The sequence below is a fragment of the Humulus lupulus genome, chromosome 3, assembly GCF_963169125.1.
Source record: "Humulus lupulus chromosome 3, drHumLupu1.1, whole genome shotgun sequence".
Taxonomy (NCBI): domain Eukaryota; kingdom Viridiplantae; phylum Streptophyta; class Magnoliopsida; order Rosales; family Cannabaceae; genus Humulus; species Humulus lupulus.
The window spans coordinates 183777402-183786889 of NC_084795.1; positions in this window are offsets into that span (position 1 = coordinate 183777402).

The window sequence follows — 9488 nt, forward strand, 5'->3', positions numbered from 1 at the left end:
GATTTATTTGTACCTGTTTGTACGCATGAGTAGGTTATTACTGCTGAGCATTCTAGATATACATCTGAATCTGTATATGTTGTTCTTGCACTTGTATTAAGTTTTCTTACTAGGCCTTGGCTCACGGGTGCTACGTGGTACAGGTAAAGGGAAAGGAAAGTTGGACCAGCCATGAGTTGGAGAGCTTAGGTGGAAATGTGTACATATACGGCCACTTGATCACCAAGGCCAAGGCTTCTCAAAGAAACTAGGGTGTAACCCTATTTTTTTCGCTTAGGTTGGCGGGTTGTAACTTTTGAATTGTAATGACCTTTTTGGAACTGTAAACAACTTTATAAACATTATTATGGGTCCCATGTAAAATTTAATGGTTTTAATGAAACATCCACTCCTTTTAACCGAAATGTTTGACCTTGGACCAGTAATCACACTTAGATGCACATTTATGGCATAATAACTCGTTTAGCGAGTTAAGCACTATTTAAAATACACAGTGTAATTGTCTTGGCTAACTAGGGCGTTACACATTCATTTGTATCTGCTAGGGTGATAGACCATTTGTGTAGATGTTGTGATTTGTATGCTAGAGGATTTAGGGCTTTGCTGCCAACTGGGGAACTGGTAGTCTCTAGGAGATGGGTTAGAGCATTACCAGGATAGATAGACAGTAGGGAGTTATCGGTGCATCTGATTTAACTAGTGATGAATGATTTTGATATGATTTGGGGTTGGACTGGTTATCAAAAAATTGGGTGACGATAGACTACAAGGGAAGAATGGTGACCTTTGAACTGGAAGGGGTCGAACCCTTTATGTTTGTGGGGACAGTGAGTGAGCCACGAGTACCTATGATCTCTTCCCTGAAGGCTAGTGACCTATTGCGAGAAGGTTGCTTAGGATACCTAGCAAACATAGTGGATACATATACGATCATTTCAGTTGGACTAGATGAGACCAGACTAGTGTGTGAGTTCCCTGATGTATTCCCAGCAGACCTGGAAGGATTGCCACCACATTGAGAGATCGAGTTTGTTATAGAGTTAGCGCTGGGGCAGAGCCAGTATCGAGGATACCATATAGGATGGCTCCAACAGAGTTGAAGGAACTAAAGATCCAGTTGCAAGAGTTACTAGATCTAGGATTCATCAGACCAAGTTTTTCGCCATGGGGTGCCCCAGTGTTGTTCGTCAAGAAGAAGGATGAGACCTTAAGAATGTGCATCAATTATAGAGAGCTGAATAAGTTGACTATTAAGAATAAGTATCCACTACCCAAGATTGGTGATTTGTTTGATCAGCTACTGAGGAAGACGGTGTTCTCTAAGATTAACATTCGGTCTAGCTACCATCAGTTATGGATTAAACAAGAGGACGTACCAAAGACCGCATTTCGTACGAGGTATGGACATTATGAATTCTTGGTTATGTCCTTTGGATTAACTAATGGCCTAGGAGCCTTCATGGACTTGATGAATATGGTCTTCAGGGATTACATGGATAAGTTTGTGATCGTATTCATCGATGAAATGCTGATGTACTCCCAATCAGAGATAGAGCACGAGTAGCATCTTCGCTTGGTACTATAGCGGTTGAGAGAGCATAAGCTAATACTAAGTTTAGTAAATGTGACTTTTGGTTGCCTCAAGTAACATTTTTGGGCTAAATCGTGAAAAAGGAGGGGATTCTAGTGGACCCAGCCAAGATTGAGGCAGTGAGAGATTGGCCGAGGCCGAGCAGTGTACCAGAGGTTAGGAGCCTTTTGTGATTAGCAAGGTAATATCGATGTATTATTGAGGGATTCTCTATAATAGCCATGTAGTTGACTGAGCTCACGCGTAAGAATACCAAGTACAAATGTGAGAGCAGTTTCAAGGAGTTGAAGCGGCGACTTATCACCGCTCTGGCACTGAGTCTTCGATAGGGACCCAACCTTCACCTCTATGTTTTTGGAGAGCCTATAGAAGGCTATGGGCATGCAGTTGCAGTACAGTACCGCCTATCATCCTCAGAAGGATGGACAGTCTCAGAAGACAATTCAAATACTGGAGGATATGTTACGGGCTTGTGTGCTGGACTTTGGTGGATCTTGGAGTAAGTATCTCCCTTTGATTGAGTTTTCATACAATAACAGCTATCAAGCGACTATCACCCATATGAAATGTTGTATGGGAGGAAGTGCATATCACCCATTAATTGGGATGAGACAGGTGAGAGGAAGTACTTAGTTCCTAAGGTCGATCAGAGGATTAACGAGGCGATTGAAAATATTAGAGCTCGCATGCTCGCCTCCCAGAGTCGACAAAAGAGTTACTCAGACTTGAAACGTATGAGTGTAGAGTTTCAAGTCAGTGATCATGTGTTTCTTAGAGTTTCTCCATTGAGAGGAGTGAAATGATTTGGAATGAAAGGCAAGTTAAGTCCTAGGTTTGTTGGCCCCTTTGAGATTTTGAAATGGGTTGGAGAGGTAGCTTACAGATTGGCTATGCCTCCAGCTTTATCATGGGTTCACAACGTATTTCATGTGTCCATACTCCTGAAGAATGTGTCAGATTCTATGCATGTGTTGAGTTATGAGAACCTAGAGCTGGATCAAGATTTGTCTTATGAGGAGAAGTCGGTTAAGATTCTAGACTGAAAAGATAAAGTCTTGCAAAACAAGACCATTGCCTTTGTGAAAGTGTTGTGGAGAAACAACAAGATGAAAGAGGGAACTTGGGAGCTTGAGTCTGATATGCGAGACCAATATCCTAAGCTATTCAGGTAAATTTCGAGGATGAAATATATGTAAGGAGGGGAAAGTTCTAACGTTCCAAATCTACTAATAAGGCTTAGTGCCTTGACTAGCATGCCAGGAGGGAAATAATTGATTTAATTATGTTATTACGTGGATTAAATTACTATATGATTAGAAATGCATGTTTAGGTGAATTAAATATACATGTGGGCCCGTTTTCGTTAATAAGGGCATATTTGTAAGTTTTGGCCCATTGAGAGCATAAATGTAAATTATGTGTGTGTTATGACTGAGACCACAATATTGTGGAGATATATTTGCGATGTGTGATCCGAGACGGTTCTAGGGAGCATAATAGCGAAATAGTCACAACAAGGTCAAATACCCGGCTCGGGGTGAGCCTAAGGGTATTTTGGGAATGTAGTACATGTTCGGGATTACTGGGTAACAGGTAGTAATTTAGTGGTTATTGGAGTATGTCGGGATTGATTGGGGATTTATAGGAACACTCGAGGAATTAGCGGGAATGGTGTGAATGACGAGATTTCCCTTAGAGGCATTAAGTGGCTAAGGTTAAATCTAGGGGCATTTCGGACATTTTGCAGTTGACGATAGACTTAAACTAATCACAACTCTAGAACTAATCAGAATACAAAAACACAACTCTCTCAGCTTTCCTCTTTCTCTCTCTTGATATTCTCATTCTCTCTCTCTTTTGCTAAGGGAGTTTTTACTGAAATTCAAGGGAAAAAGCTTGGAATTTAAAAAGAATTGAAGCCTGAAGTAGTTAAGAGCAACTCAGAGCTTGAATCAGACAATTGAGGTAAGGACTTCTGTTGATCTTGTTGAGTTTTTTTGTTGTTGTTTAGAGGTCTTATGGGATAGAACCTTAAGTCTGATTTTTTTGGGTGTTTACATTGACTAGGTTGCCTTGATATGAATTCCAGATTTAATTCTGGGTGTAGGGGTTTAATTGGATGTGAATTGGTAAATTAGGCTGAGGAAAACGTAGTGAAAACATGCAGGATTTTTAGGTTTTGGGTGCTACGACCCGTGTGTGAGAAGAGGCTTGGGGAGCCTCTGATTTTTCCTAGGCGTCGCAGCACAAGTAGGGTGTGCCGCGGCCTATGTGCCCTAGAAGAGAGCCTCAAGGCTCTCTGACTTGTAGCAGGTCACGACTAAAATTTAGGAAAATGTCCAATTTAGGGTTTTAAGTTCGGGAACCGAAATCTAAGTGCTCGGGAAGGATGCTACTACTCGGTTTTGTATGGTTCAAGGTTCCGGAGGCTAGAATACTATTATGAAGTTCTTAATTGGTTTAGGGCTTGATGGATGTTATTATTATTGCGCTGGGACTAGGTTTCACCACCAAGGGTCGGGTTTAGGGGATCGCTCGGGATCACACTAGACAATCAGTTGGGACACAGGTAAGAAAATTGTTTGTGCTCATAGAGCAAGGCATGGCCCAATTATTTGTGTTTAATGCTATGTAATAATATTTGAAATTATTATGCCATGTATGTGTGAATATGACTGTATGGCGAAGGTCAGGAACGACAAAGGCCGGGATCGGGGAGGGCAAGATTAGCGAAGGTAGGGAATGGCGATAAGCATGCTAAATGCAGGCGAAACGGCAACAAGCATGCTGAATGCAGGCTGACATGGCATGTCCATCTGGGGTGTTGTACTCACCTGTTCAGTGAAGACTGTGCCTGGTAAAGAACCTAGGTCAACATAGGGCGTTATGTGAATAATCTGCTATATGTTTAAAGTTGTGTATTACTAGATTGAGTTTTCATATTCTATGTGTTGAGTTTTCTTGCTGGGCCTTGGGTCACGGGTGCTCTATGGTGCAGGAAATGGGAAAGGGAAGGCTAACCAAGCATGAGTTGGAGGGCATGGAGCGACGAGTACATGTTCGACCTACCCGGCCGCCACGGCCAGGGTTGTTTGAGGAACATGTTGTAGAAATTTGATTTTGTCGCTTACGTCAACTGTACCATAACTTTTGAATTATAAATACATTTTGAAACAGTATTTTGAGATCCCTGTGTATCACTTCTATAACTTTAATGGACGTCTGACCCTTTTTGTACTTAATTTTCATTAAATGAGTCTTTAATCCATTTTAATAACACTTTTTGATCTAAAACCTAGATTAGCGACTTAATGGCACATTTTAAAATCACATGGTAACGACTCTAAGGTAGTAGGGCATTATGATGTGCTTTTCCCTATCGTGATTTCTAGTTCTTCTAGAATAGTTATATCTCCATTGCTTTCGCAATGAGACACTCGTAGTTTATTCAAGTCTGAAACCCTTTCCAAAATGGCAAATAACTCAACTAAATCAAATAACTTATTTAACTACTAAGTGGCAGTTACATTTCGACTTCTTTGGTGAAACATACTATTTTGAAATGTCCAACATATTTCTAGATTAATATGTTTCCTCCACAGTTATAGAAACTGATTTTGATATCAATCATTGAAGATTTTTATCTCGTTTAAAATCAATTCACCCTTTGGGATTTTAGGTCATTGCCTAAATACACAAACATATAATCTCCATTATACTTAAGACACTCAAAAAATTAAGTCCTTATAATTATTCAATGACTCAATCCATCATTGAATTGACAACTACTTACTATTCGCACTATTTAACAAATGTTAATTTGAAGACATAACATTCGATACATTAAACAATCCATCACTGAGTTGTAGGAATACTCTCTCATGTCCTTTCCTTGTAAAAGAATAAATGGACATTATTATTTAGATAATACATCCTCCTTACCGGGAGGGCGAAGAGCCTTTCATGGATTTTTGTAAACTAAAGTATTTATGCTTCCTATCTATAAAAGTTGCTTGAGATAGTGCCAAAAAATTGTTTTTTCAATCTCTATTGATTTGAATGTACATAACATGTTTGACTTTTTCAAATCTAATATTTAGAAATGTTCAGTTATCAATTTATTTTTTATTTATAATTTCTCTACATCATTCCCAATGATTAGAATGTTATCAACATGAAGAATAAGAATCACAACAGAATCTTTATGGCCGAGATCTTTAAATGGTTTTGTCATGTCAGCCATTTAAAAAAGACTACGTAGACATCCACTTTATTAAATCTCACAATCCATGCATAAAGCAATGGATAAGATTATTTAAATAAATTTAGGCTTGGTTACAGTAGAAGGTATTTATTCGAGTAATAAATTATTCTTTCTGTTTAGAGCCTTTAGCTATTAAACTTACTCTTGAAAAGTCTGTACTTTCCTCTATTCTCCTCTTCATCTTGAATATCCTGTTTCAAACTGAAGTTCAATGAACTTTAGTTGGATGTTCAAGAATCCAGATGTCATAGAAATTCAAAATTCCATTTCTAGATTCATGGTGTTTCAACCATTGTTTTCAGTTAAAACCTTTCATTACATACTAGTATGTGAAATGAAATATAGTTAGATTATGTTATACACAACCAACTAAACTTTATATTTTTAACGGAGTAGTTACTAACTAATGTTCCCACTACATTAAAGCTTTACAGATTTTATGATATTCTTTGGTTTTATTATTGTTAATTATCAGTAACTTGCTTACTTGATTATAACAATTATGCTTCATTAAAGTAGCATTTAAGATATACAAACACTTTTGTATTCTTTTATGATTATTGAATTGTTTCACTAAATGACTTCATGAAAACCTTTCAATCTATTCACATAACCACTTGCAAATCCCAACATTTAAGTGTTTGATGTTTGTACATTTAAACATGTATAGAGTATAACAAGTGTCAAAATTATAGACATAATAAAGATGATAGTAATCACTCATTATCTATTTATTCTTATCTAATAAGATTATATTCCATTTCAAAATACTAATGTTGCTTAGCATTCTAGTTGTATATGAGTTAGGTTTGAATTCCAAGTTCACATGCAAATTACTTGAATTTCAAATTCGACTTTAGACTTCCTTTTGATCAGATCAAACAAGTCTTTAAGTGACTTTACTTTGGCTGTTGCATGAAAATTTCTAGAAATTTTCTTTCCATTAAAAAAAAAGTAAATATATCTTAAAATAATGTCAATCAATATTGACTTACTATTTATTATCTCTTTTAGCTTTGAACACGAAAATGTTCAATATACATCTAAATGTATTAACTAAATGATTATGTGATTTTTTATCCTTTATTAGAGAAAGGTCTTTTGATTAACTTCGATTAATAGCCTATACAAATATGGAGAGAGCCAATGAATGGTTCTAATAAAAGACTGTCTTTTATTTGTTATATGTGTCTAATTAATTATAAACCAATCTAAAAAATAATTCACATATATGTTTCACTTAATTGTTTTTAGAATAATATGTCTTATTTATTAAATCTATGATTTGCACAATAATGAATAATTCATTATTATCATTTGTACTCATTGATGAAATAGGTAGAACAAATATATTTAAAAAATAATCAAGTGGATTTATTATTTAAAAGAAATATTAAACTTTTTCACTCATCACATAGAGGAATCTAAAATATATTTCTAGAAAGAATTCTAGAACAAATTTAAGGAAAGAACTTATTAGTTTCTTTCATAATGAAAATCAACTATTTCAAAATGACTAAAAAATTTAATTTGTTTTGAAGTAAATTTGTTTATTCAATTGTCTTCATCATTTCTTCTTCGCTTTGGTTTTACATCCCTGTAGACAAGAATAAATGAAAAATAATATTAGCGGCATAATTTTGAATCAACCATCCAAAATATTAAAGAAGAGTTTTTTTGAGTAAATCGAATTTACCACGTATCTTAAAAATTGAGCATAAGCCAGAGTATCACTCTTTTTCAAAGCCCACATCTTGTATGCTATTTCAATAACCATATATATTTCTTTAATGTTGCCATGCATGGTCGATAACATGCATTGATGTGCCAGGTGATTCAATCTCATCCATTCACCATATTTTTCATGTTCATTAAAGCTGGATGAAAGACTTTGAACCTCTGGAGGTGGATCAAAGATCACTCCGTACAAGTTCTGTGTTTGAAGGACAAGGTGAATTCCTTCATACCATCTTCTTATGCGGTTAAGACTAAATGGAAACCTTTCCAAGATTCTATCAATGAGGTGTGTGTCAATTCCAAAGTTTTCAAGTACATGATTAGGATTAAGAGAATTAACCATTGTTAATGGAAATAAATAAATAAAATATATTGAATTAAAACATATAATAAATACCATATATTAATTTGAAAAGTAAACATGATGCATGAATGCAACATATAAAAAAACACATAAAAATTATATACTAATCCACAATAAATTAATTTGAAAATTAATGGACCAGCCTTGGGGTAGGTCAGACTAACTCATAATTAATTTTGAAGTGATAACTTAAAAATATTTTTTTCTCTTTTGACTAATGAACTACCGCTAGTTTGGTCAAGATTCACTAGTCGTGCTCGAAAGCCTAGACACACCTTCGGAGTGTAACCCAATATTTTCAATTAATGACTTAACTCAAGAGTCTGCCATAAGGTAAGTCAAACTTGAAATACATCATTAATTATATTCTCATAAGAGAAGTCAACCTTGAGATAAATAAACATATTCAAATGTCTTTCCTTAGGGAGGCTGCAAACAGAGGTGACACGAGGCCCTTCCTATGCCTCTCGGTGTTCAACCAATAATGGAGACCATAAGACTCATTGTCATAACTCCCTCTCCCACACACTATTTTGGAAATGTGTGTTTTTCACAAAATCAATATTTTTTAATTTCGTTGTAAAAATAAATTTAATAATTTTTACCAAAAAATATTATAATAATTGTACGCCCTGATTTTCCCACGGGCTGTTAGCGGGCTGAGATACGGCCTAATCATGTCTACCACGTGGACATCCCCAAGATCAGAGCTGCCATCGTAAGATCCTACCTCCTTAGCTCGAGGTAACCTAAAGGTTCGCCAAGACTACTTAAGGACTAAGTCTGGACTCTGAAAGCCACAGGTCAAGGGAAGCATCCAGCTCGTGGTACGAGCTGGAGTTGGAGGCTGTGACCTTTTATAAAGTCAACAACACAAGGTAAACGTGCATATATCAGACATCACGTGTCTGATATATCCCTGACTTCTCGGACACGCAGCATGAACGTGCGTATTCTGGCACCCACGACTGGGTTGGGCCGTGCGGCCCATTATCCCCCTTACCTATTGATTAGACCACACTTCATGTGTCAGGTTTTAGGAATTAATCATGAATGTCACAGAGTTGACATGATAGGTAAGAAGGTCACGGGATGACCTTCTTACCAACTCCCAGGTGCCCTCTCCTATAAATAAGGAGACCCTGGGAGTTGCAAAGGGTTGGATTCTATTGTGTAAGAAAGACCCTGTAAAAGAATACCAAGCATATAGCAATAATATTGACTGGTGGAGTAGAAGGATTTTAACCTTTGAACCACCTAAAAAACGTGATTGTGTCACCATTCCATTTACAAAGATCATTCATCTATTTTGGTTCAACATAAGCACTAATCCCTTCCTCTTATTTTCTTAATTATCTGTTGGCGAAGAACTGCGTCAACTGTTTGGTGCTTTCATTGAGAGCCAGTCAGATTGGTGCTATCGCAAATATCCACTACGGTGACCACTTGATCCAGACACGGTAACGAGACAGAACAGCATGATGGGCAGGAGGCCCATCATATCGCCATCCTCGGTGAACAAGTTCCTCAGG